At 41.5% G+C, this 27,888-nt stretch overlaps 1 protein-coding gene and 1 long non-coding RNA gene across 6 annotated transcripts in view; one reads left to right on the top strand and one right to left on the bottom strand.

Annotated features, from left to right (window-relative positions):
- Positions 1–27,888, bottom strand: part of SULF1 (sulfatase 1) — a 176,880-nt gene that overhangs the window by 146,818 nt on the left and 2,174 nt on the right. For 2 of the 4 annotated variants that reach the window (XM_060610705.2, XM_060610706.2), the window contains exon 1: positions 4,847–5,094. The exons of 1 other annotated variant lie outside the window; for it this stretch is intronic. The gene's annotated coding sequence lies outside the window, so the exon portion shown is untranslated. Of the gene's footprint in view, positions 1–4,846; positions 5,095–27,888 lie in introns of those variants that run through there. One more of the 4 variants, XM_060610699.2, reaches the window with a different exon arrangement.
- Positions 5,227–7,869, top strand: LOC132664166 (uncharacterized). 2 transcript variants are annotated; one of them, XR_009603489.3, is made up of 3 exons: positions 5,227–5,332; positions 6,464–6,639; positions 7,286–7,869. It is a non-coding gene; the product is annotated as an uncharacterized LOC132664166 (long non-coding RNA). The 2 variants fall into 2 exon arrangements; XR_013553530.2 differs by lacking the exon at positions 5,227–5,332 and adding an exon at positions 5,416–5,529.

Here is a 27,888-nt window from a genome sequence, read left to right as displayed (position 1 = left end):
CACTTGCTTATGAAGCCAAGACTTTAAATGGCTTGAGTAGCCTACGTGTGGGATGGTCAGCACCATATATGGAAGCTCACTACATTCTTCAAGCTTCCTCTTGTGCTAATGGGGATTCCCCCAAATGTATCTTGCTCCTTCTTTAAATAATAAACTTTTGCAGGATGCAAGTTCATCTTATGCTAAAATATATTGAGGGTGATTATTTTGTATAATGGAGATAGTAACAGTTCCTTTTTGGAATTTTTCTTTTTCTTTTCTTTCTTTCTTTTTTTAATGTCGGAAGCAGTTTGGTAAAAATAGAAACCTTTTTCATCATTTCAAGAGCCCAAAATAATTTCTGAAGTTTGGGGGATTTTGAAGTGAACCATCAGAGGCCAGATGGGATTCAGCTTATAACCAAATATATCTTTCTGATGAGTGATAAACCTCTTTACATTCAGAAGTGGAAATAGCTTCTTAAAATCTGTTTTTAAATATGTTGATACAGTTTACCTACCAGACAGAAATATTATATGACTTTGTGAGACTAGTCATGAAGTCTGGGGCTAAGCCCGTTTCATAATAAGTGGTGTTTGCTCTGAAGCATTCAGGTGGGGAAGGCACTCTGAGATGCGGGAAATCCGAGCGAGGCTTTGCCATAGAAGATTAAGTGCTGAGTGTAGAAAGGGTGGAAGGTATAAGAAAACGAAGGTAATCAAGTAATCAGACCTCAAAGATTTAAAATGTCACAGCTTCCTGTTAATCAGATTGTTTTCTATTCATTCTAAATGTTAAAATTCTTCCAGTTGTCATCTTTGAAAAATTCGCAAATGTTATCCACCCGTTCTCTCCAGTTACGTATCATTCAAGCATATAGGAAGAACTTCCCTTGTCACACCGAAGAAGGAAATGGTTGTAGGCTGAGTAACGGCAAAGTAGATAATCACCAACTTTGCCTTAGTCTTAGAAATTACCTCCTTTTCTCTAGTTTCTGAGTGTATCCCCTAATTCAAGAGCAGTGGAAAAGTCTGCTGTGGAAGGGCTTCTTCTTCATGATCCAATATTCTTTAAGAATATGTGTTCTTTCTCAGCAAGTATTCTACTAGCCCAGATCTTTTTTTTCCGAGTCTCTACTCATTCCTGATGGCTCAGAGGAAGTACAGATTAGTCTTTTTAAGGGTATGCATGGCTATTGGCAAGACTGCCCTAGACATGGCCTTCCTGTTGAAAAGTTAATGGAAAAACAATCCACTCAACAGCGCGGTTGCAAGATGAAAGGGCAGAGCCCAGTGAGTCTAGATATTGACATTTCTTGGGGGCACCAAGCAGAATAGGGAGGGCTTAAACTTTGTCTCTCCTCAAAAGCCACCACCCCAAATCTGGCAACTTTTACACTTTTTTAAGAACTACTTTTGATTTTTACTCAATGTTGGAGTCTACCCTCTCACTGACACCTCAACTCAACATCTCCCCTCCCCCACCACCCCTCCAAACGAACTCAATTTTATTACAAACTTGTGCCTCCTCTTGTTTTATGGTATTCCATCGTAGCTACCCGGGTGAGCCCAAAACTAACACAGACCTTTCCTTTTTCTTTCACTCCCTCATTCAGCCCCCAAGCTGAGAATGTCGTACCTTCTAAATAGTTCTGGAATCTGCACCCTATTGTCCACCTACACAGCTCAGGACCTCAGCATTTCTCACGGAAAACTACAATAGCCTTTTTGTTTTTTTCAATAGACGTCCTTTTTTTTTTTTTTTTTTTTTAACGTTTATTTATTTATTTCCAGAGAGAGGGAGAGCATATGAGCGGGGGAGGGCCAGAGGAGGAGGGAGAAAGCGAGAATCCCAAGCAGGCTCCGTGTGGTCAGTGCAGAACCCAATGGAAGGCTTGATCCCATGAACCGTGAGATGGTGACCTGAGCCAAAACCAAGAGTCGGACGCTTAACCGACAGAGCCACCCAGGTGCTCCCCTACAACAGTCTATCAACTGGTCTTCTAGTTTATAGTATTGCCAGCCCCCTGGGCCTTTGCTCAACCCCCACTCCATACTGGATACTAACTCCTGTATGTAAAACCTTCCTGAAACAAAAAAATCCTATCTACTTGCTGCCTCCTCAGCCCCATGCAAAGTCCTCCCTTAACTCCCACTGGTTAAAAAGTGATCCTGAAAGTGCTAGGGTTGGTGAGTTAAGAAGCTTGTGCTATAATGCTTCCGTCACTGGGATGGGTTCGGTACAAACAAATGCAATAATAGTCTATTAAACCAAACGATATCTTACTGGTGCAGTTGGTTTGCATTTCAGCCCAAGTTTTTTGTATATCGATCTGAACCGATAAAACAGATTTTTTTGCAGATCGTGAGCTGGTCCATGCATGAGTTTGAGTTTTACTACAGTACTAGGTCCAAGCACTTCGGCATGAGGCACCAGGATACTCATGATTGGGCCCCTGACTAAATCCCCAGCCCCTCCTAAAGGCAACACTCTGGCATTAACTGAAATCAGCTCCTCACCCCATGCTTTCTCACACCTTCTTCTCTCCCAATGCTCTTCTCTTCTACGAAGTCCTGCCACACCTCTTGCTGATCCTTTAAAACTCACACTCACCGTGTCACTGCGAAACTTCCTTTGACTGACACCAGGCAGAAATAATCACTCTAGCTTCACTTCTGTCACTTCATCTGAAACACACTTCTATTTTTACAGGTATCGCACTGTTAAGAAAATTATCAGTCGTTTCAAACTGTCTCCTCAGGCTATCAATTCTCCCAGGGCAGGATATTAATCTTATTCACCTTTGTATCACTAGTGCTTAGCATAGCACGCAATGCATAGTAGATGCTCAATAAATGAATGAACTGAATCAAACATAATAAAGTACATGGAAAAACCCTAAGGAGTGCCTGGGTGGCTCAGTTGGTTAAGTGTCCGACCTCGGCTCAGGTCATGATCCCACAGTCCGTGAGTATGAGCCCTGTGTCGGGCTCTGTGCTGGAGGTTCAGACTCTGGAGCCTGCTTCAGGTTCTGTCTCCCTCTGTCTCCGCCCCTCCCCCTCTCACATTCTGTCTCTGTCTCTGTCTCTCTCTCTCAAAAATAAACATTAAAAAAATTGTTTTAAAAAGCCCTAAAATTGACTGAAACACTGCTATTTTCAGACACTGTGCTGGGTGTTTCACATATATTATTCCCTTTTAGTCCTTTCAACAATCCTGCCTTTGGGGAAAGTAGTATTGAACTTATTTTATAGATGTGAAACCTGAGGCTAAAAATCTTAAAGATCTTGCCGCTGGTCATATTCAGGTAATGGCAAAAGCAAGCCTCAAATCTGGACCCCATCGTGGTTTGTACTCTTTCTACTATGACTGAGTATGCCTTTGAAGCTAACGTTGAGATTATGTGGCCGATCCTTGTAATTACATTAGCTAGCAGATAGAATTTAGTGTTCACAGATCACTTTTAAATTTAGGGGTAAAAGCAACTAGAATCCAGTCTCATTTTCAACTTTAATTATGCCTTAGAATTTCTTGGAAGCCACAGAGAATTCTAAGTGGAAATGTCATTTAAAAAGATTCTTTAAAAACAGACATAATTTTATAATGTATCCTATGTTTGCTGAATAAATAGCTCTATGGCATTCTGAAATCTGATATGAAATCTTTCCGCCTGGCCCATTTTGGATGTCATGCTATCATGTAAAATTCCGAGCACTAGATAGATACAACAAATGTAAGAGTATATATGTTTAAATATATATTTAATTGTCCTGAACTCTCACATATGTATGTGTATAAACATACACACAAACACGCACATTTATACATACTCGTTATATGGGGTTTTTGCATCTGTGTATCTAAAGATAAAGAAAATCAAGCTCAGCGGACACATCATAGATAGCACTTCTGGCACTAAAAGTGAGAGGCCTTGTTTTTCTACATTATTGCCAATTTCTAAGTCTCGGTTTTCTTACCTGAGTAAAGACAGTAATTTTCTATATGCCATACTTAAGCCAAGTTGTAATCATGGTTCTGTAAATGCAAATTGCACAAGTCCCCAGAATAGAACTTTCTTTAAGTTCTAGTTTGTGTTCAGAAATTGTATCTTTCTTCGTGTTGTTCCAGGGTTTTAAGTTCACTTTTTGTTGAAAGACAGTTTCTCAAAGCAGTGAGCATCATCCCTGAGAAAAATACTCTGTGAATTCAGCATTCTTTACGAGAACCGTTTAATAACAGAGCTTTGGGGGTTGCCAGGGCCTGAGAAGTTAGTGTCCATGTTCCTTTAATATTAAGACCTTTCAGCTATGCGGTGAAAAACTTAATAACAATTCACATGTCCACTACAGTTACAGTGCTTTTGTAGAGTTTATACAAGCCCGTGCAAGTTTTCAAGCCTACACCGAGAGACGGGATTTATTTCAGAGTGTGAAAAGAAACTTCCAACAATTCCATTTATCTGAACTTGTGAGCACTGCAAGCAGAGAACCTGAAGATTAAAGTCCCTCCATCCTTTCTGGTTGCCTAACAAGGCAGGCGAAGAACCAGGATTCCTCTCTAGGGTGACGAGATGTGTGTGGGACGGCCAGACATGACCAGGAGGTGGTGAAAGTGGCCAATTTCAGCACCTGGCCGGGGTGCTCTTTCGTTCAGTGCATTATCAACCCAAACTTCTTTCCCCTCCCATGGTCTTTGGGAGGGACCCTACTGGGTGGAGGACCTTTGGCCAGAAGCACACTTTCCATCACCCAAGAACCAGAGCTGAGCGGGGGAAACTGACTCCTGAGGAATAGATAATATGAGGTGGACCAGGGCAGCGAGGAAAGTTTCCTTCCTTTCTAAAGAAAAAGCAGAGCATCATACTTACAAAAGCCGCCTTCAAAATCTTCTCTAGAGAACAAGCTCTGGGAACTGAGAGCGTGCAGAGGAGGAGAGATAAGGTGGCAGCGGGACTTCCTTCCTCCTCCCGAGGGCGAGAGTCATTGTTCCTTATCTCCCCTGACCTCCGAGGCGCGGGGAGCCAGGGAGGCCCGGCCTCTGACCCGCGCCGCCCTCCCCTCTGGCCTCCGCGCCCGGGCTTGGGGTTTCCTCTTTGCCGCTACAGCCGCCCGAAGATTCATTAGGGACTGTCTGCGAAGTGCTTGCAAGATGAAGAGGGTTATATAAGCCCGCGTATTATTATCATCACACACCCCCATAGAACCAAGGCTGCCAGACAAACAAAAGGCAGTTCCAAGAAGAGGAGGAGCAGAGGCAGAAGTTACTCTGGGGGTGAATCTCGGGACACCGCCGAACCGACTGGGAAGGAAAAAAAGGCAACTCAGTGTTGTATGCAAACGTCGGCAAACAAACAGTGAGCTGCAGCTGGCCGGCCGGCGACGGGGGCAGGCTCCTCGGAGGGCGGGCGGTTCCGGCTCCCCGCCCCGGGCGCCCGCACGGTAGCCGCCTGTGGCGGGACGCAGTGGACGGGGAAGATGTGGTGTTTGCAAAGGCGGGCGTTCCAGAGACCAAGTGCTGAGCAAACACTCATGTTTCTGAGACTCAGACCAGGTGTTTGCCGCTGCTTCTCTACGCCCTCTCTTGTTTTCCCGGTGAAGGCTTGCAGGGAGCTCCCTGCTCCGGGGCTGAACTTTAGTCCCCCAGTTGCAATCTCTGTGGGTCTCGTGGTTTCTTTCTCTCTTTCTCTTTTTTTTTTTTTTCCCTCTGTGGGAGCAATAGACCGAGCCAGAGGGTTCTTTCCCGCCTCCCTGGAGCTTGGGTCTGAGAAAGTTCTGATTCACTCTGAGCATCAATCTTCCTTGCTGACTCTCCCTCCCCAACTTGCTACCTCCTATTTTTTTTTTTTTTAAGATTCTTTTTGTCCTGCCCTGTTCCCGGCCCTGCTCCCCATCTCCCCAACTCCTAAGGAACTTTCTCATCCTGGTATTCAGAACTCCCATTTATTTGTCTCCACGCTCCTGACCAACCTCCCAGCCCTCGCTTGGCCTCACCTACCCCAGCACATTAGAATATGAATCATGCTCTAAAGATGGCCTTTCAGTTCCTTCGCTTCCTAGCCTTACTCACATCCTCCTCCTTAGTCTGGAATGTCTGCACTCCCGTTTCCTTCAAAGCTTAGTTAAATCCCAACTTCCCCACAGAATCCTTCCCAAATTTCTCCTCTTTTGTCTGCCGGCTCTGCTTCTCTGCTGTATTTCAGCGGCCATCTGCCTCCCTCTAGGCTCCGAGACTTATGTGGTTCCCCAGGATGGCCTAGGGGACCGGGGCCTGTGTCAAGCAGGCGCTTAATGAATGTTTCCTGAATTTAACCGACAGCCGACCTGATCTCACCTGGCCCATCAGTCTGGGAGCCGAAGGGGCCCTGGGTAACGTCCGTGGGCTCAGGTGAACGCAGCCACGTGGTGGCAAAATATTGATGGTGGACCTGGGCATTAGGCTTAGAGGGGTTTGTGCATAACCTTTTTTGTTTGTTTGTTTTTTAAAGGAAAGCTTTACAAAACACGGAAAGGGGCATCCAGACTTTACCAGAGCCAGCCTCCCCTCAGGTGTAAGTTCGCGAGGGTAACAGAATGGCCGGCATCCACTGAGCCTCTGCTACTACATTTAGAAAACCTATAAAGTGGAGCTTACTTAATAGAATGCCAGGAAAATTCCCCAAAGGTGAGATTTTCAGAAATCAGACTTCTGGGATGCATTTTACAGGGGGGGGGGTGGTACCCCTCCGCTATTGAAAGAACCACAGGCTATCACAACAGCAATTGCACAAACGAACAACAGCTCCCTGGTGAATCGTTTTATGATACAGGGTGAAATATAGACCGTGAGCTGTCAGGTACTGAATTTCTTGTGGCTTAGCATTAAAGTGTTCTTAATGACATCCCCCCTGATATTCTCTGGTGAAGGCAACGTGCTTTAAATTCCATCTGTGGTGGTTGGATCGACCACGGCGTCATTTAAGAGACTTGGGGTGTATCTACACAGTACATGCTCTCCAGTGCACACAAAATGTTCAGTCAGTTAGAAGAATTTTCCCGCCTCCACTAATTGGGAACAATGAAAACCATTTCAGGTTCTAAAGGGAAATGTTTGCCTCAAGTTCTTGAGGTTTTGGCTTTAGGAATGACAGAAGTCTCGTGGCAATTTAGCAGTTCAAGTATAGGATATTTCCTCAATCAGAGCCATGACGTTTATTCTAGCTCCCATTTGCGAGACCCTACTAGGTTCCAGACACTGGCTAGATGCTTCACGTGCATTCTTAACGCAGCAGTTGTCCTAAAACAGAACTATTTTTATCTTCACTTTGCAGATGGAGAAACTGGTAACTCAGGTCAGGAAGTGGCAGAATGAGGATTTGAACCCACATCTATCTGTCTACCCAGCCTACAATTTTTCCATTCTGCTGAAAGCTGGGAGGAACCTTAGGCAGTGTCTCATCGGCTGGTTTTCAAACTGGATTCTAAGGAACGCGAGGCTCTCCAGGAAGTGCTTTAGGAATCTTTGGGGAAGAACTGGGAAAGAGGACACGTGTCGGGAGGCCAGGTAAGTTGGGCTTGGCCCCAGTCATTGGATTCAAACAAAGAAGCTTCATTTCTATCTGTTTTATAGAGTGACTTTAAGTTTTGTTTGAAATAAGGGTTTTGCTACTAAAAAGTTATTTTAAAACTCTTGATCTAGGGGCTCCTAGGTGGCTCAGTAGGTTAAACATCCGACTCCTGGGGGCACCTGGGTGGCTCAGTCAGTTAAGCTTCTGACTTCAGCTCAGGTCATGACCTTGGAGTTCACAAGTTCGAGCCCTGCGTTGGGCTCTGTGCTCCAGCTCAGAGCCTGGAGCCTACTATGAATTCTGTGTCTCCCTCTCTCTCTGCACCACCTCCCCCACTCATGCTCTGTCTCTCTTTTTTAAAAATAAAAAAACATTAAAAAAATGAAAAAAAGAAGAAAACATCTGACTCTTGCTTTCAGCTCAGGTCATGATCTCGGAGTTTTGTGGGTTCAAGCCCCACTTTGGGTTCTGTGCAGGCAGCATGGAGCCTGTTTGGGATCCTCTGTCCCTCTCTCTGACCCTCCCCCACTTGGGCTGTGTCTCGAAAATAAATAAATAAACTAAAAAAAACCCAAAAAACAAAACCAACCTTCTTGATATAGTTTAACTTCCTCCTGAAAAAGTCCAGAGAGATTAAATGTCTTGCCCCAAATTTTATAATAGGCCCAGCATTAACTTCAGATGTCTAAGCCCTTTCTGAAACCACTGGCCTCCCTGTACCCTTTATCTCTTTGCTTGTTAAACAGCAGGGAAAGTGAGAGATCATCTGACCTGACTGTCTTTCCTGACAGAATTCTTCATGAAAAATGGAAGGCAGAAAAACACCTTGGCTTCAGCAAGCTAGACCGTTTTCGGCCATTGGCTGTAAGTCTCAAGTCAGTCAATATTCACCTCGTGACAAATTAAAATCAAGTGAGGAATTAAATATGTAATTTGTCTGGATGGTTTAGGACCCTCTTCCCCTTCTCATTCAAATCAAAGTGAGTGGCAAAGGACGCTTTTGCATGAATCATCTTGCTAATTATATAGGCTTGGCTTGAGAGCACTCACTAGAAAACTGTTTACATCCCCCTGTTTATTAATCCAGTCAAAAGCAACTCTTTCGAGGTGCCTGGGTCGCTCAGTTGGTTAAGTGTCTGACTCTTGGTTTTGGCTCGGGTCACGATCTCCCAGTTCGTGGGTTCAAGCCCCACGTCGGGTTCTGTGCTGAGGGCGCTGAGCCTGCTTGGGATTCTCTGTCTCCCTCTCTCTCTGCCAGTCCCCAGCTTATGCGCATGTATGCGTGAGCTCTCTCTAAATAAATAAATAAATAAATAAACATAAAAAAAAAAATTAAAAAAAAGCAACTCTTTTTACAAGAGACACGGTGTGTGTGGCAAAGACATTTTTCTTGGAGGGGCCAAATATAGCAAGGGAAAGTGAGCTCCTCCCTTCCCTCGGCAGGCGGAAAGGCTCCCCACCTGGCCAGCTCCTCTACAGCTGCCCCAGCTGCACTCCACCTGGTCCCCAGCCTAGTAAGTCTCACTTCCCTGCCAGACCACACGATCCTTGAAACAAGCCAACTGTATCCCGCCCTGGAATCAAGGTACACTTCATCCTCTTGTTACTACAAAGCCTACCACACCCCCCCCCACACCCCCGCCCTAGCCTTTTCTGTTTCACTGTGTTCCCGAATGCAACCTCTGTGTGGCTCTACAGGCGTGTAGCGTCTGCCTCCCCTGGGCTGGTGGTCTATGTGATTGACAAACCGCTGTTGTTCCCACATGTGCAGTGTCGGACATCCTGCGTCTGGTCATTCTAGAACCTCTTACCCACGGGGTGAAGAGGAGGTGAACAAAACAATGACCAGACATGAATACTGATACTAAATGGAATTTTGCAGAGAACTGGTGCCAAATATCACATCCTTTGGAGTTTTGCTAAGTGTCAGGCTATTTGCAAATAGAAATGAGTTTTAACTGAAATTATGTCAGCCAGAACTGACCTTTATTAATTTCCAGGCCCCAGAGCTTTCCTGTCTGCTCTTTTTAATTTTTATCGTTCTCACCTGGAGATTTTTGGGAGTAACGGCATTGTTCTCTTTCCTGAGAGGACTTAACTTTAGCCCTGCCTGAAGGCAAAAGAATAAAAAGATGACCCTTCCATTCCTGTCATTTAAATCTCTACTAACTGCATTCTTTCTGTAAAATGTAGCAGAAAGAATTTTTCCCATCTCCACAGCCGAAGAGATTATAATAAACAGCTCTTTTTCCCCTCCATTTGAAACATTCCAATATTAATATATTTCCAAATTCTGAGCCCTAGAAACAAAGCTTTAGATGTAATTTCTTTTCCTATTCATGAGATTTACAATAGGAAGGTCGTGTTTGTACTAGATTTTGGTTTGAAATTAATCTTCTTTTCTCCTCGGCATTTCTATAGAATCCAGGCACTTCATTATTTCACAGTCATTTCCAAATATTAAATGCTTGTCATTCTTGAGCAACGATCTAATCTTCCCTTTATGGGTGGAGAAACAAAAATTGTGGAACTTGCAAATCATTGCCAGGGCATAGATCACTGTAAAGGTTATGGCTACCCATTGACTTTCTTTCCTCCACACATTCTTTGACTACAAAGTAAAACTGTAAATTGTTCCCTGAGCGTCATGTATGGCATCCTCTGACTATTAGGATGTATTAACGAAGAGCTCATTTGCATTCTGCCTTACAAGAGACACTTTATGGAGTAAATAAATATATTCGAACTCCACAGCCAACCTCAACGTTGAGGCTGTGCTATATCATCACACCCCCTTTTCTGGCCTGTGCCTCGTACAGATCAGAATATATTCTCAGTTCAGTTGAACAAGGGTTCATTTAACCCACATCTGCTGCTCATCAAACCTCTATTTTAGGAGCGGGGAGTTCTTTTTCAGAGATAGATTCTGTCTGGAAGGTCTACGGCGGCAAATAGTCCTCATTAAATTTCACAACATTTTACCAACATATATACAGTACCCGCTTTTATGTGATTATAGAACCCAGGCAAAACCCGGCACCCCCACTTCAAAGGATTCCTCACTTGACTAATTCTAAAGAGTAAATTGATTTTCTCATCATTTGTTGTATTTGACAATAGAAAAGCTGACGCAGCAACATTGCTAACATAACAGCTCATTTCTATTCAAGGGGAAGGAATTTGCGTTAATATTCTTAATGACTGGCATCTTTATGAGAAATGTGAAATCATTTATCCTTAGCAATAACCTGACTAGGATTAAAAAGTACTTGGTACTTAGAACGGAAGTCATCTGTCAGGAAAAATTATTTAGACTGATGCAAATTAACTGAATAAATTGGCTTCCTAATTATGGTGTATATATTCAAGTTTGTTAAAACCGGTTTGAACTAAAGCATTTGGAAAGGATCTTTCAAGAAGTGATCTGACATTCTGTTGGAGGAAAAGATAACACATTTATGTCACATTTCCTCAGGACTTCTGGAAATGATTTAAGAAGCCAGGACATGTAAATCAAAGGAAAACACATTGAGTAAGCATGTATGTGTCTTGCTTATTAGGAACGGCGATAATGCCTTACAGAAAACACCGAGCGGTGTGTGTGTGTGTGTTGTGCCCTAGATTCCAAATCAGCAGTCGTGCTTTCCTGGGGGGTTGTTTCCACCCTGTCAAGCCTGGCTTGGGGGTGAGCCCAGGGGATGAGGCTAAGAGATGAGCACTTCAGCCAGCCCATAGCAAACAGTGTGCAGACCAGTCTGTATTCTGTAGGACTTGTTCCACTTTGATACGCACAGTGTGCCGCACCAGTTAGCAAGTTTTTATTGGAAGCTCGGTCTTCTCTTCCTCGCCAGCTTCACAGTGAAACTTCATCTAGCTTTTTACCAAAAAAAAAAAAAAAAAAACAAAAAACTAGTAAGTTGTGGGAAGAAGCACTTTACCAGCATTTGAGATTTAATTAGTCTGGCGGAAGAAAAAAGGCGTAAATTGTAGAAAAATGTAAACTGCTTTCACGTAATTAATGACCCAGTTTTACTGTTTAGCATTTATATGGAACTTTCTTTTGAGAGACAGAATTGATTTTTGGAGACTTGGGTCCAATTCCTAGCTCTACAGGTGTGTAATATTTTCATCTAGCTCTTTGCTTACAACTAGAATGACTAATATAGGAATAACAAAGTCTGAATGTGAATAGCAGTGTCTATCATGTGCTAAGTACTCAGTTATCGTTCAGTTTCTCCTCCTTTTTCTTTTTTTAAAAGTTTATTTTGGGAGAGAACGAGAGTGAGCATGAGAGGGGGAGGGGCAGAGAGAGAGAGAGAGGAAGAAAGAGAGAATCCCAAGCAGGCTCCACACTGTTGGCACAGAGCCCAATGCAGGGCTCAAACTCATGAACCAAGAGATCATGACTGGAGCTGAAACCAAGAGTCGGATGCGTAAGCAACTGAGCCACCCAGGCTCTCCTCCTCCCTTTTCTAACAGTCTTTTAGGGAGTTCGTGTCCTAAGCATGAGTTCAGTATTATTTGCCCTGGGCGAGTAAAAAATATATTCCTTCTTTCAGTAAGCATTAGTGAAAGGGTGACCCTATAAACAGTTGCTTAAGTTTCCGTGTTTAAATATGAATATTTAATTATGTAAAGGAAAACAATAGGGTTCTCTCAAAGAAGGCAGTGCTTGATAATCATTAATAATAACACGAATGTTATTGTTGTGACTTCAGCCTGGGGGACAAACAGTTATTCAGGGGATTAGGTAAACTCAGGGAGTTCGGGTTTATGTTAGAAATCCTAAGAAAGCTTTTGCTAGAAAACAGTGGGTTAGAGAGACATAGAAAATATGAACAGAGGGAACATCATCCAAGAAATTCAGCATGTGCCAAATTCAGATTATCCCCTCCAGTCTTTTTGTGAACAGGCGGAGGAATAAATTGCGTATGCAAAAAACATATATGCCAGAGAGAGGAGCTGGGGCAAAGCGCAGGGGTGCAGATTGGGCTGAGAAAATGGAAGAGAAAGCAAGAGGTATGTGAGACAGAGCCCTGGACACAGCTAGTGCAGAGTTTGCACTCTTTGGGAGATGCTGGTTAGACGATGTCCGGAGACTGAGACAGGAAAAAGTCTCGTTCTGCAGAATCTGCAAGTACCCATGTCTGGGGCTGGCAGGTGCATTAGTAAGAAGAACGAGAGGCTAAGAGCCAGAGCCTGAGGCAAGGATGATGGACAGCAAAGGGAGTGATAATGGGCAGTTCCCGAAAGGAATTGCTTTATGCTTTAAACTCATGCCAAGTTAAATAACCTGAGACCTGATATGTGACTGACTTCCACGAATGCAGTTTTTACCCTGAAATTTCCTTACACTGCAGTAAGGTTAAGTTGTGCACTTAAGGTGTCCGTGTGCTGTGCTAGGGTGCAGGGCCAGGACAGGGGTCGTATTACTAATAGAGGAAGGAGGAAGGTGAATGTGGTCTTCTCAGCTCAGCTAACCGTTCTTATTTGAGGAATAATGTATACAGATGAGTATTACCAAAACCTTTGGAGTGGGAAGAAATCACAAAAGGGATGGCTCAAAGCGTGGGTTGGAAGAAGAGAGGGAAAAGTGTGTGTCGTATATCCCACCACCTGTCTTGAACTCCTCTTTTCTCTTCCTGGTTTCTTCTTGTGTCACTGCTCAGTGGGCACCTGTCAGGGCACCTTAGAAAGCCAGCTGGGTTCACCTCTTTTTTCCCCAACTGGTTATAGCAAAGAGAAAAACTCATAAAGTCCGATTAGTAGTGAGACTGGGCATCTCTTTTTGTCATATAGACAAGAGATGATAATCCAAGAGGTTATCCAGACGGTCAAAAGCCATATCTGTCAGATTATCGACAAAGCACTTCAACTTTCTAGGGGAAGGCTTTTTAAAAAAACGAAATTTGTTTTCTGTTATTATTTCTTTTTTTCTGGCTGTGAAAGGTGTGCTTTGCTGTGAAGCCAGGTTTGGTGAATTGAACCAATTTAATTTTTAGGTCTTGTGTTTAACTATTTAGATCATGACATCTTAAAAGCTTTTTAGAGAACTCCAAACATCATTCATTCATTTAACAAACATTTATTCAATGCATAATGTGTGTTGGGGGCTGCTGCTGATGTAAATGAGATGTGGTACCTGCTTTTTCATACATTTGCTTTTCCATACAAACTATGTTCTTGGAAAGAATTCTGTCACTCACAGAATTAAAAAAAATTACTGACGTATGATAAAGAAATTGGTTTAAAATATCATCTGAGCTTAAAGAAAAAAATGGGAATGTGGAATAAGGACAATTTAATTAATGATAGGGGATCTGGAGTACTCCAGATGCTGATTTGATCCCTATAGGTCAACCATATCAGTTAACTTAGTCAAGCTCTCAGATCCCGTTTCGTTGTTTGCATCATGTAGACTCCAGGTCATAGAGTTGTTGAAAAAAACTAAATTCGATAATGTATATAAAGCACTTACTTGTACATGGAAGGTAGGTACTTAAGAAGTCTTACCTGTTATTATACATTATATTAGTAAATAAAACATAGGCATCTTTTTCAGTCATTTTGTTTTGTTCTTTAAGAGAAGGGTTTTTTTTGTTTGTTTGTTTTTTCTAGTGCTAAATACAACATGAGCCCAAGAAGTTTTAGATATATGGTCATTAGGGTATGAAAAAGCATTGTAATGTCAAGAGGATATAGTGGAAAGAGTAGTGGTTCTGGAATTTGAGGACTTGAGTATCTGACTGTAGAATATGACTCTGCCATTTAGTAGCTATGAATAAGAATGATATGTTACCTTAATAGCCTGTTTCTTAATCTGTGAAATGGGTTCAATACAGCCTGTGTTATCAACTTCATCCAAGGAGTTATGAGGACCAAATAAAGTAGAATTGTCAAAATGATTTGTAATGGGTAATATAATAATAAGTTGTCCTGGGCTATGGTACTGATTACTGGTGATTGATTGGAGAAAGGTGTGGTTGTGGTTTCTAAATACTTTAAGTGGAAATTACTTTTCAATTTATATAGAAATAAATTATAGGTTTGTGGGAGGTGTGGAGAAATAGAAGACCTGGATCCCATTCTCCACTGTGCCTCTGATCAGCTCTATTTGTGTATGTGAATTATTTAACTCCTCTGTGTTCCTGTATTTTAAAAACTTTTGTAAATAAAAATTTGTAAAAAAAAAATTGAAAATAATTACCAAAAAACAAACAAACAAACAAACAAACCCACTGAGGCTTGGAGAATTGAGCTACCTTGTAGAAAAGTAGCAAGATAATTTACTCAGATTCATCTATTGTTAACAATTGGCCCCAATTCCTTTATCAATTGCTCACTTGCTATCTCTGCCCCCCACTGAAATATATATGCATATATTATATATATATATATATTTTTTCCTTGAACTTGATGAGAGTAATTTGAAAACATCATGGTCTTATACCCCTAAATATTTTTCAGTATATATTGCCTAAGAATGTGGCTCTGTTTCTTATTCTTTAAAAGGGGCACAGATGCTTAGCTGTGTGACATGTTCCACAGGGTTGCCGAAATCAAATAAACAATTGAAAGCACTTTCGGGGCACTTGGGTGGCTCAGTCAGTTAAACATCTGACTTCGGCTCAGGTCATGATGTCATGGTTTGTGAGGTAGAGCCCTGCGTTGGGCTGCACTGTGAATGTGGAAACTGCTTGGGATTCTCTCTCCCTCTCTGTCTGCCCCTCTCCCACTTCTGTTCTTTCTCTCTCTCTCTCTCTCTCTCTCTCTCTCAAGATAAATAAATAAACTTAAAAAAAAAAAAAAGAAAGCACTTTGGAAAGGTATACATTGTTATATAAAATCAAAGGATGTGCATTTCCTATACTGGGAACAATCCAATTACATAAAACTTCAGAGGACTCACAAGTTGTAAGTGCAGTAGAGTACAAACTAAGAAAGTCCATTGCATATGTCTGGAACAAGATGAAGACTAGAGCTAACTCAAGAGTCTCTGTGATGCGTGAGAGAAACAACAAAGATGCTCTCACACTTTGCAACATAACTTTGGAATTCTATTCCTCCTGCAAAGACTTGAATCTTTACGCTGTTTTTTACTTTAACAGTTTGCCATTTTGTGTGGTATTTTTGGTGGAGATTATGAGCATGTTTGAGAAAAGGTCACAGAAACTCAAGGGCATTTGCTGCTCAATGGCAGGACCATAGAGCTCTAAGGGTTTAATAAGAGCTCAGCTTTATTTCTTCTGGTCCTCCCTTTAAGTAGTGAACATGAGCTGCTTTATTTTCATTATAGACAACAGCTGAAATACAAATAGGAAAAAGGAAAGCATGTTTTACAGAAGAGTTCAATGTATAGGCTTAGTCGAAAATAGTATGAAACTAAGTGTTCGCATGAACCAAAGAAATAATCTTTCATAGAATCCCTTTTCGGCATTTGCTGTAATAATACGGTTTAGCTATGTGACAAACAGGTAATTATTCTGCCACATTATCTCTGCATTCTCTGCAGAATTCTTCCTTTCATCAGAAGTTGTAACACTGGTAAGTTCAATTTCTTTATAATTCCAACCAGATTTGCAATCACATTCTCCAGTGGAGTGAAATACAACCAATAACTTGAAAATATTTATAAAAATACTGCTTTTCCGGTCGCATATTTCTTTCATTGCCCTAAAAATCATAATGGCTTCCTTTAGATACTTAAAACAACAACAAAAAAAGGAAATCTAGAACACGTTTTAGGAACAAAACTATTTTTCAAAAAGTCAAAGCCACACTTAAGCATTCTAAATTCATCTTTTATTTTGAATTATTAAATTGTTATTCTTTATAATACAACACAAAAAATGTAAGTTAATGACTAAGCAATACATTTATAATCCAATAATGATTGATTTTACTTCCTTTATAAATAAGTCAGTTTTCAACATAAATTATACAGATATATAATGGTATATACACTTGTGTAATTTATTAAGCTATGAAGAATATTGCTTTTAGGCTTCTCTTGGGAAAATTGCAGTACCTGAGTAAGAATTTCAAATGTTTATTTCTCAATGAGGTGACGTTTCTGAGGAAAAGCTCAACTGTTCTAATGCTACAGTTTTCCCCAATATTGAGAAAATGTGATGTTTCTTGAATCGCTTGAAGCACAGAGCAGTGAAAAAGGAGTTAGAAGACACGAGTTCTAACACCGATTACTCCACTTACTAACGCTTTAGACTCGGGCTTGTCTTCTCTCAGATTCAGCTTTATGGGGTGCAGAAATATTTGCATACCCAAATATTTCAAATTCCGATGATTTAGCTTAAGAAACGATGTTTTGAAGGGATAATGATTACTACTGTCATCATCATTTGGGTAGGATCTAGTGTAGGTTAGAACATGCCTCTACAAAGAAAGTTCTCTATACTAACACTAGATAATGTTCAGATCATCCGTAGCAACAGTGCTCGGGTATTTTTGTTAGAATGGATTTTCTGCAAGGAATATATCCAATAAATGCTTTTTCTGGTATTTGTTCCAGTCCCAAGAATTCTCGACAGTACCTGATTATTCATCACAGCATTCAGCAAGAGGGTCCATGGTCACAAACAAAACTGGGCTCATACCTTCACATTTTTGTTAGATCCTAATGTACAATAGACCTATGAACTCCCTTTGGTCCTGGTAGAATTTCACTGACATGCACTTCTTTTTTTTTAAAATTTTTTTAACGTTTATTTATTTTTGAGACAGAGACAGAGCATGAACGGGGGAGGGTCAGAGAGGGAGACACAGAATCTGCAACAGGCTCCAGGCTCTGAGCTGTCAGCACAGAGCCCGACGCGGGGCTCGAACCCACGGACCGCGAGATCATGACCTGAGCCGAAGTCGGCCGCTTAACTGACTGAGACACCCAGGCGCCCCCTGACATGCACTTCTTGATGAAGCCTAGCTTGTAGAAGTTTCTCTGGTAAGAATGACATTTGTGACTTTAGGCGGGTCTCTGAATACCCACCAGGCCTCAGTTTCCTCAGATGTAAAATGAGGGATTTTACTTAGATGATCTCTAAGGTATACCTCTAACCTTCTGGGTTTCTATAGTGTTTTATATATCTTTCCTGGAAAATCTATCCCTGATTCTAAATTATTTTTTAAAACTACAAGAACAAAGATCTGGTAGGTTTGACAAAATGTGTGTTAATTTCCTTTTTCTTTTGCGTAAGTTAAAGCCTGTCATCTGACTGGCTAATTGTCCTACAACTGAGAAAACTCCTTAGCCAAATAATTTTTACAATCAAATCCTACTGTAAAATTAGAGAGAGAGAGAGAGAGAGAGAGAAGCAGTATGATTTACTATGGAGTTTATAGGGCATTTTAATTTATGCTATGCAGCAGATAGTGGATATATTCATTCAGGTGGCACAAGTCTACGTATCTGTCACTATCTCTGAAATGCTTGTCTAGCCATAATTTTACAGGTCCTTAAAAACAGAATTGTCACAAACTCCTCAGTTCAGCTCTCAACAGAATTTAATTGATAACATAGAATCCTGAGTGGCTGGCATGTGAGTGTCACCCAGCTATACAATTTCACAACTAATCAAGGAAGATGGGAATTCGAGTTGGCCCATTGTCTATTTGAATCTGTTTCTGGATGGAATCCAGCTGGCTCAAACGCAGCCCTGGAAAGTGATGTGGGCAGAAGATGGAAAAACATTTAAGCCAGAGAACCAGCACCTAAGATAGAGAATTGCCTGGCGGAGCTGTGGATTTGTTGCTGATTAGTTTGCTAAAATTTCTCAGTAACCAAAATGCAATTTTCTATCCCAATTGTCCTTAAAAAATCTATGAAGAGTAACAATAAATGCAAAATTGTACCTAATTAAGAGCTAATATTACATGACAAGATTTTAAGTGGTGACAGAGCACCTATGAGAAGTAATAGGTCTATCACTGGAATAGTTAGGGAAAGAAAGTTCCATGGAGGGAAGGGGGTTGATTTTTCTTCAAGGATGGGTGAAATCTGGAAATTCAGAAGCATGATGAGAGGACGCTGTCAGCCTGGAAAACAGTAGGAGCAAATGCTTAGGAGTGGAAGTAAGTGATGTAAATTAGCTGCTGCACCGGCTTCATGAAGAGCAGAAAGCGTATGTGGAAAGTGGGGTGGTTCTAGTGGGAAAGATTATGCAGGTCCTCGGATGCTGATGTTTTATTTAGACTGGGCGCTGTAGAAGGTTGAGAGATGGCTGTTTTAGGGTAAGAGCTGACATGGTGAACCGAGCCAAAGGGAGGTCGGTTTAACAGTGGTATGTAAGTTGAGTAGGAATAAGGAAGAGACAAAGAACAGAGCTCGATGTAGAAGCATAAGGTGATGCAGAATTGAATTAAAGTCCTTCCCCTTTTCCCCCACCACGCCTTCTAATTTCAAGAAGTCTGTTTTATTTATTCAGGCCTGTTTTAAGGGAGAGCAGAATTTGCCAGTAGCCGAGAATAATGTAATCTAGGTGGAGTGGGGAGAGGGCAAAATAAAGGCAAAGAGGTGGTGGGCAGCGTGCTCCCTAAAGGCTAACTGATGTGCTCAACATCACATGGCTAGTGGTAGCCAAGCTCTAGAACCCAGACGTCCGATGTTTTTTTCCACTGAACCACCCTGCCTCTTTTTCCTAACTATAATACTACTGCCATTATTCAGCAAATTTTATTTCATTGCTAGCAACATTTGAATTCATTACTTGCTCAGCATGAAATATGATTGACCTGAACCAATGAGGCAGCCGAGTGGTGTATTCTAAGCTTCCACAGGGGTTATAACAACGGAAAAAACAATTGTAGGAACACCTCCAATTCCACTTCTGAGACTACCGTCGCGGTTGATCAGAATGGTAGATCAACAGTGAGAAACGAAATGGCTATTGAAAATAACAATTGCTATACGTGAAGCACAATACAGGGTATTTCTCTCTGCTTTTTGTCTTAATTTTTGTGTTAAAAAAGTGACTCTGACAGAATATATTTTGACTACATTGACATTTTCCTGGCTTCCTCTCCACTTAATCTTTTTTTTTTTTTTTACATGAGGACCACACCTCTCTATTCAATATGTCTTTGTCTCTCTGAGGCAGGTCTGGAAGTTGAACATGTAGGAGTAGAATCCTGAGTTGAAGTCAGGATTTAGGTGGTCTGAAATTAAGTTTAGGAATAGCAGCTCGTGTTCCATACCCCAATCTCCAAGCAAGCACACTAGCCCATTGACCTAAGGGGGTACCAGATGAAGAGATCTGACCTGGTATTAAGCTTGGCAGCTAAGCCCAACTTTTGTGCTTGCGGCAGATGACGTTTATTGATCTAACTGTGGCGCTTGTGTATTATATCTTTTCCCCTTGGTTCATTAAACGGGATGTCTCATGAAGTACCAATTAAATCATTAGCCATTAATAGCTTTCAAATATAAACTGGCTCATACCAATTAGACCATCATGCATGGCAACCGTGAATGAGAAATGGATTACAGGTGCTGTTACTTAGGCTGGCATTTCTCCCATAGGAACCAGGGAACATGGTTCAGAAAACTCAGTTGAGTAAAATAAAACAGGCCAAAGTCTTCATTAAAAACTTGAATAGCACCCAAGTCTCTTTTGAGGAACCGAAATGCTGTCACGTCTCCACAGGTCAATGCTATTCCCACTTATTTCTAGTAATAAGACTACATTTTAATTCTAAATCTTGCTGACTCAAGTAGTGTATTCTTTCAATCATGCTGCCCCCCAACATCTAGTGCCAGAGTTTGAAATGGAAAATACAGTTTTCTATTTCTAATAAAATTACACCTAATCCTGGAAACTATGCCCTGATTTAGTACAAAGAAGTGACTAAAACTCTTACTATTTTGAAGAGGGTCTTATTACGACTTATGTGGCTGAAACAAATAAAATAAAAGGGCAAAGGAAGAGGGGATAGAAAGAAAAGCAGAGGATGGGGAAACCTATCCCAAACCTTAAAATTAAGAATGATTTGTCTTTACGGTGAATGAAGAAGGGAGTGTCTATACCATTTGTAAAATAAGTCATTCATACATTCTGTGAAAAGGTTGTCCAACTCTTCTATGGTAGAATTTAAAGGTTTATGGACAGAAGCAACTCAAATATTTCATTTCTTCTTGCCTCTAGATTCCCTTTTAATTATATGTCTCTCTCCATCAGCATTTTCTTAGTTGGAAGAAGAGAATTATAGGTATTCTGTAGAGGTAGTTTGTTATTCTGACTTGAAAATTTATTACGTCCCCAGAGTTTAAGAACACTAGACTTGTTATTTGGCCAACCGTTTTCTTAACCTGAGAGAAGATCCTTTTGATCCAAGGAGGTATATGTTATTAAGAAAAATCACAGTTGTGCATTCCATCTTATGTATCACTGATGATCAGGAAATTCGATTTCATGTTTAAATTATAAAGTATTATAAAGTTATCCCAGGCATAGTTATCAGTTTACAGATAACAGAGGAACGTTTATTCCACAACGACCAATGTTACTTTGGAAATTTAGAGTGCTGCAAAATGGAAATTCTACTTCCAGCACCCCCATTTTCTTATGTGGTGTCACCATTCCCCTGTTCCCTGGCTTTGATACATCAGTGTCACCTTTGTCACTTGTCCTCTATTTGACCAATCACCAAGTCGTTGATGCTGTTATTTTATCTCTTCATAATGTTTCCTACTACCCATCCTTTCTTCATTCTCAACATCATCACTGGGACTGGGCAACATTTTTTTTTTTGTTTTGACCTTTGGTCTTTGTCTTGTTCCAATTGTCTTGTTGTCTCTCTTCTCTCTTTCTCTTTCTCACTTCCTCCTTTCTTGAAAAGCCTATTGCTTAAACTTCCTAAGGTACATTTTAACTATAAAGTTCAACTTGTATACTTGAGATGTCGTGACACATCTAGAATCTAGCTTAATGTAGCTCTGACGTGACATGCTTAATACAGAAGACAGAGAGTAGAGGCATCAGAGGACCACACTCTACTCTTCTTCTCTCTTCTTTCCCTCTATCACTCCTCTTTTCTCCCTCTCTCCCTTCCCTTCTTCCTTCTCCTCTTTGTCTAGTGCCCTCCTTCATTGTATTCCCAAAGCGCATCTATACAAATGCTCTGATTCAAAATGCTGTGTCTTGATTTGAAAATGACATACCTGGCTTAAGTCCAAGTCCTTGCTGAAGAGGAGCTTTCCACCATCTTGGAAAGATACAGCCCTGGGAACGCTTACTGTGGTCTAATCCCTGTGTTAAGCATCTTACTTTCATTATCTCACTTAACCTTTATAACAACCCTTTGTGGTAACCATATCTCCATTTTATAGAAAAGGAAACTGAATGAAAGAGAGGGTCAATAGGCCCCACACAGTTTGTAAAGGATAGAGAAGATTCACTGCTCTGATTCATCTGCTTATGATCTGGAGCAAAGTCTTGCCCAGCTAAGGTTCCCATTCCTCCAATAGGGGGCTCTGTTGATGTCCTTTTTATTTTATTAGACCTTAACAAGGGTTATTTAATCACCACATTCTTTGCATTACTATTAAACAATTGCTTGTGTGCATGTCTCCCCTCACAGCTAAATTAGATATTCCTTTAGGGCAAGGATGGTGTCCTTTATTATTTTGCATTCCTCTCCGCATTGGGACAGAAATGCACAGGAAGCTCTCAAATACATACAGAATAGACAAATTAACAAATCGATGGAGATTTCTTAAGCCTGTTCCTTTTGGCTCTATTTAGATTCTATTTAGAAGGCACATTGTGGCCGTTCCTTAAGGCATCAACTCAATGGCTAAAAAGTTTAAGCTGTTTGACATTGAGTATATCCCCCAAATCTCTTTTACTAAGTATAGATATTATATACGAAAAAGATGGTGATAACACATGTGGAGACTTTAGGTGTCTCAAATAACAAATATTACATCACCTACGCTTTTATTCATCTGCTATATTCAGAACACTTCTTTCTCTTAGCAGCATGAAGCTTTCAAGAGGAAAAAAGGATCACATGATTTGCAGGGGCCTCTTTGCTGGGATGCACTTCTTATACATGAAAGTTAAAAAGCTGAAGTTTCAAGAATATCTGGATGCAATGCCAAGCACATCTGTTTACTCAGAACTTCTATTCAGGGGAAGATTGATTATTGGCAGGTGAAGGTTAAGGGGGAAGCTTTAAACTGGCAGGAAGTCTATTCAGAGGACATGTTATATTATAGAGAGGTGATTTTGGTGCTAAGCCATATTAGTGATATGAGTTTGAAGATAATATCCACAGGTGCACACTCCTAAATTAATTTAATAAATGCACACTTGGCATGCAGTTAATCTTTTCTCACCATGACTCTGGTATAGCTGATATCTTAGAAGAGTCTAACTTGCAGTTTTATTTTAAATTACTATAGCAGGTGTTATAACAACATACGTGAGCTACAACAACAAACCACAAAATTGGACAATAGACAAAACTCTCTGTAATTCAGATTTCTATTTTGTTTATTAGGAGTGTTCTAGTATATTGCTCAGAAAACTGGGACAGCTCTTAGGCTGGTATGTTTCGGGCTTCTTTCATCAAGGGAATGGATTCAGAGGGATTTTCTTGAGTTCTTGAGACAAACTTGGGTTTTTTATGAAGTGAAAAAGTTCATAGAGTATTAGCTTTATTCACAGATGGGGAGAACTGTAACACAAGTCATAAAAAACTAGTCAGGGTTTCAGTTCATTGTAGCAACAGAACTAGTATCTAGAAACAGCAATCTGTAGCTGAACTAAAGATCTGGGCAATGCCAATGACAACAAATAGATTAAAACTGAGGAGAACACAACAGAAGCAAAAATATGTGAAGGTAGGTAAAAATCTATGTCAGAGCCAGTAGCTCACGAACAGAAAAGTCAATGATGGTAGTTTTATAACGTACTCGGATACGTGAGAAAACAAGTCCCCATCTGACTAATGGTACTCTTCTCTTACAAAAATGTCGAGGCTTGCTCATGTGTTTACTACCCAGATGGAATCTGGGTAGTAGAATCCTTATTTTACTTTAAGCAGAGTCATCCGGGCTCTTGCCGGTTCCTGAACTCTGTTTCTACCACTAGCCATCTAACCTTGTGTGAAAATTTGATTAGTATCACACAAAATGTGGAGATTAATTTTGGGACACTTTACGTCCTACAATGAATTTTCTTTTTTCTTTTCTTTTCTTTTTTTTTTTTTTTACCCAGAAGCACAGTGTGTCTGTTCATTTCTTCAGCCTAGCAATTTAACATCAGTCTCACCCACTACAGTTAAGTGGTGACATGTCCCAGTCCCTGGGATTCACATTTTAAAACATGAAGAAATATGTCTCACAGATTTGTAGCTCTGTGGTTATAAAGAAAATCAGAGTATAAGAAAAAGTCCTACCTTTGAAGGTGAAGTAGAGACCTCCATTTTTTTTTAAATTAACAAGGTTTAACACATTGTCGTGCAGTAGTACAAAGATCATATACTTTGGGGGCAGAGGGAGCTAGTTTAACTGAAGCAGCCGAGATGAAGTCAAGCAACATAACTGTTAATGAAAGTTCTATGCACGTGTTTGCCGGGGATAGGGAGGGATCTCCAGAAAGGCCTCCTTGCCCTTTATGCTAGAGGAGTTTCTTTCCTCTCCCTGGCCTGGGGCAGGTGCACACCAGATGATCAGGCTTGGAAAGAATATCCTTTGATGTATCCCAAGATCCTGAAAACTGAAATTGAATGACCAGTGTCCACAGATATGTTTGGGAGGTGGCATTCAGTGCTTTGTTAGATAATTTCTCAGTGAGCTGCCCTTCTGGGGAAAGGACACAGAGAGTAGGCTCGATGTTTGATGGTGGGTGCAGTTTGGGAAGAGAACCGAGCTCAGGCTGATTGCTTCCAACATTTTGTTAAATTTGCTTTGGAGGTGAAGGACAGCAAAGGTCCAAGCCCCTGGTTTTGTCTAAATGGTATCTCGCTTTACCAATTACTTCTGGAAGCTTGACCTGACTCCTACAATGTTTTGCCAAGTTATTATTTCTTTCTAAATAGTGGGCCAGAAGGAAGGAAGAGGAGCACATGACCCTTTGGTGAATTCCACTCCCTGCTGGGGTCCACCGCTCGGACCCTTTGTTCCCCCAGCGCTGCAGCCCAGTGCCTGCTCTTTATTATCCTTTAATGCAGGACCCAGGACTCTGCTCCTCCCTGCAAAGTGTATTCAACTGTCACCATTGTCCCCACAGATCCATTAACTCAGTTGCTCCATGCCAAAAGCAGCCACCCCTCCGTCTCCCTCTCCTACTTCCTCTGCCCTCCCTCTGTCTCCCTCTCCTTGCCCTCTCCATCTCTCCCCACCCCTCCCCGCCCCTGCTTTTGGTGAGAGTCTTACTCTCTTGATCTTTCTTCCCCTTCCTCCCCTGCTTTTGGTGGCAGAAAAGGCTACCTACAGACACACCGTAAATACATAAAATCAATGACTAACATAACTGAGATGAACACATTCACGCATCCTGGATCTATATCTGTGTACGCACCTATCAACCTCCTTTCTCTCCCATTTATTGCACATGCGCCAAGCCAGTGCTTTTTGCGTTTTCTCCACAACATCCTCAAGGTAAGTACTTCTGACTCTGTTTTACAGAGGAGGGGGCTGAAAGGCAAGTCACCGTCCAAGGCCACTCAGCTACTGAGTGGTTGTCCCTAGATTAGAACACAAGTCCACCTGAACTGAAGACTGTACTCTCCCGCTTTCAAAATCGTAGTTGAAATTTTATACCATGAGGGGCAGCTAATAGATGTAATTTCTACCATAGTTACAGAAAGCTGAAATAGATGGAGATTTGTCATTGTAATACTCAAACTTCATTTGGGGCAATAATTTCGCATTCTGTTTAGGTGGAATTTGTTCTAAGCTACCCCAAAATACAACCACTCAAGTGTCATCATTTTGTTTTTCTTCTCTCTCACGGGGGGAGAAGACTCTTAGAGCTGGCAAACAGCTCTAAAGTGGGGTAACCAGAGAGAAAAGTGCCTTGGATGTTTGAATGTCCCTGTGAACTAGTCAACACAACTATTAGTGTCTTCCGTGGGAAGTACAAGTAGATCAAGCCAGTCCCTGTCTTAGGAGACCTCCCCCTACCTGAGGAGTCAAGGGAAAAATGGCAAAATAGAAAACAAGATAAAATCAAGGCGGTCGTGCTAAGTGCAACCCATACATAACGAATGGTCAGTTTCAAGGGAAGGAAAACATCCCTGGGAGATGTGGTAATCAGTGGAGGCTTCTTGGAAGGGATGGGACTTAAGCTGACATTTTTGAAGGATGAAGTTAGAGAGATGATGTGTGTTCTACACAGTCTCACAAACATAGAACCCGAAGGAACAGTGCCCGTGAGGGCAGACCCTCATTTTGCAGACAAGCTAGAAAAGTAGAGAGGTTGCGGTAAGAGAAGAGACCAGGAAGCAGGGATGGGGGGTGGGGATGGGGTTGGTGTTGGGGGCTGAGGGGTGAGTTGAACTGGCCACTTGGGCTGCAGGGAAAAGGAGGTTTGGCTTGTACTTCTGTAAGGATTTGGTGGAAGATGCTGTCAGAAAGTTGGGACCAAGGAACAGATGGCCAGCATGTCATGTGAACTTCATTCTGTGAGTAATGAGGGTCCATGTAGTAGTTCTCAGCTCAGAAATGCTTTGATGGAAGCAGAGTTTTAGGAAGCTCAGTCTGGACCGGTGGATGGAAGAGGGAAATGGAGGCAGGCGGACCAGATAAGAGGCTGTTGTAATGATCCATGTGTGTGATGCAATCATTGTACTGGAGCGGTGGCTGTGGGCCAGATGTGGGAGATGTTTTAAAGGAAGGACTCACAGAATTTGACGACAGATTAGCTACGGGGGTGAGGGGGCTATTAGAGAGAAAAAAAAAACCCAACAGGCTAATTCCCCTCCTTCCTAGCATATTGAGATAGAATTGAAAATATTTTAAATAGGAAACACATTTCAGGACAAACTTTTTCCAAAAATATCTTCTTTCAAACGCCTCCCCCTGCCAGGGATCTAACCTAAAGTAAAGGTAAATTTACCATATGACCATAGAATTAATTTCATACATGGGCTTCTTTTCCCTCAAAGTCAATAATGGTGATAAAAATAATAATCTATTTAGAGTCAGCGCCTTAAACATTTTAATCCCCTTAAACATACTCCACACTCTCTACACAAAAATATTGTACAGGGAAAAAAGAACCAGATGTCCTGACCTGACCCACTGGTTGGCCTCAACCACATGGCAATGGGTGGAAAAGCTTAATACTCAGTGTCACAAAACTTGCTTTATAGATTCGTAATGTGTAAACCATTTTAAGTCTAAAATACAAAGGAAGCAAGCCCCTATGCATTCCCATATGGATATATAATTAGGAAAGGAAATGCAAAGTGTCACTCTTGACACTTGTCTCTACTAGTAACTATTACAATGGAAATGACCACAACAATCTGCCCGCAGTCACATAAATTTCCTTAGAAGTGAACAGAGAGGAGCCCTTTTAGTTCTTTGATGAAGGTTCCCACTCACAACTTAGCATGAGCTCAGTGAATATTTGGATTGATGTATGTTAGTTTTCCACTCGACCATAAAAATGGATTTTGCAACTTACTGAATCAAGCTTTCAGATGGCTTTTCGCCTCTGAGATTCGTCACCTGACTGCGTGCCTAGATAGCAGGATGCATCAATAGTGCCAGTGGAGATCTGCACCCCCCGGGCCCCCCCCTCCCGATTCTGTTCCCCTTCACCGGGAGGGACAGCCTTGGTGCTCAAACACTTTTACAGCTGTTGCAATACTGATGGGAACTTCATGTGTGTTACCAGTGCAAGTGCTGTCAGGAAGAAACCAAATGTCAAACGGAGGTATGTAGAAGTCACCATAAATATGTCTCTGAATGTTTACCATCTGGAACCGTAGATTTAGATTTTGACAAGCAACTGGGATTGCCCCGTGGGCACTGTCTTCTAAGCAGAGCCTCTTAGCTGTGCTAAATAACTTCATCGTACTTTAGCCTTGTTGGGGGGACGGACACACCACTTTGCCTTCTCAAGGTGTGAATTTATTATTTCTCAACATTCCCTTTTTTGCTTCCATCCCGCCTAATCCTGCATGCAGTGGGCTTTTGGGGGGGGGGGGTTTCTTCCCCCCCAAAGTCCTGGGCAGGCAGCCTGGTGGTCAGTCTGCGACATTAGCGACATATGCTTGTGGGGCTCCATGGCTAAATGAAACTTGCCTTTGTTAGATGCCATCACACCCATCTCCATCCTGTGAGCAGAAACTTTACTTTCTTCTGAAATACTTCTGTGAGAGTGAAAAATGGCATTGGT

The sequence above is a fragment of the Panthera onca genome, chromosome F2, assembly GCF_046562875.1.
Source record: "Panthera onca isolate mPanOnc1 chromosome F2, mPanOnc1 haplotype 2, whole genome shotgun sequence".
In the NCBI taxonomy this organism is placed as follows: Eukaryota; Metazoa; Chordata; class Mammalia; order Carnivora; family Felidae; genus Panthera; species Panthera onca.
The sequence above is the reverse complement of the archived record's forward strand: the minus strand, read 5'-3'. Positions and strand labels throughout refer to the sequence as shown.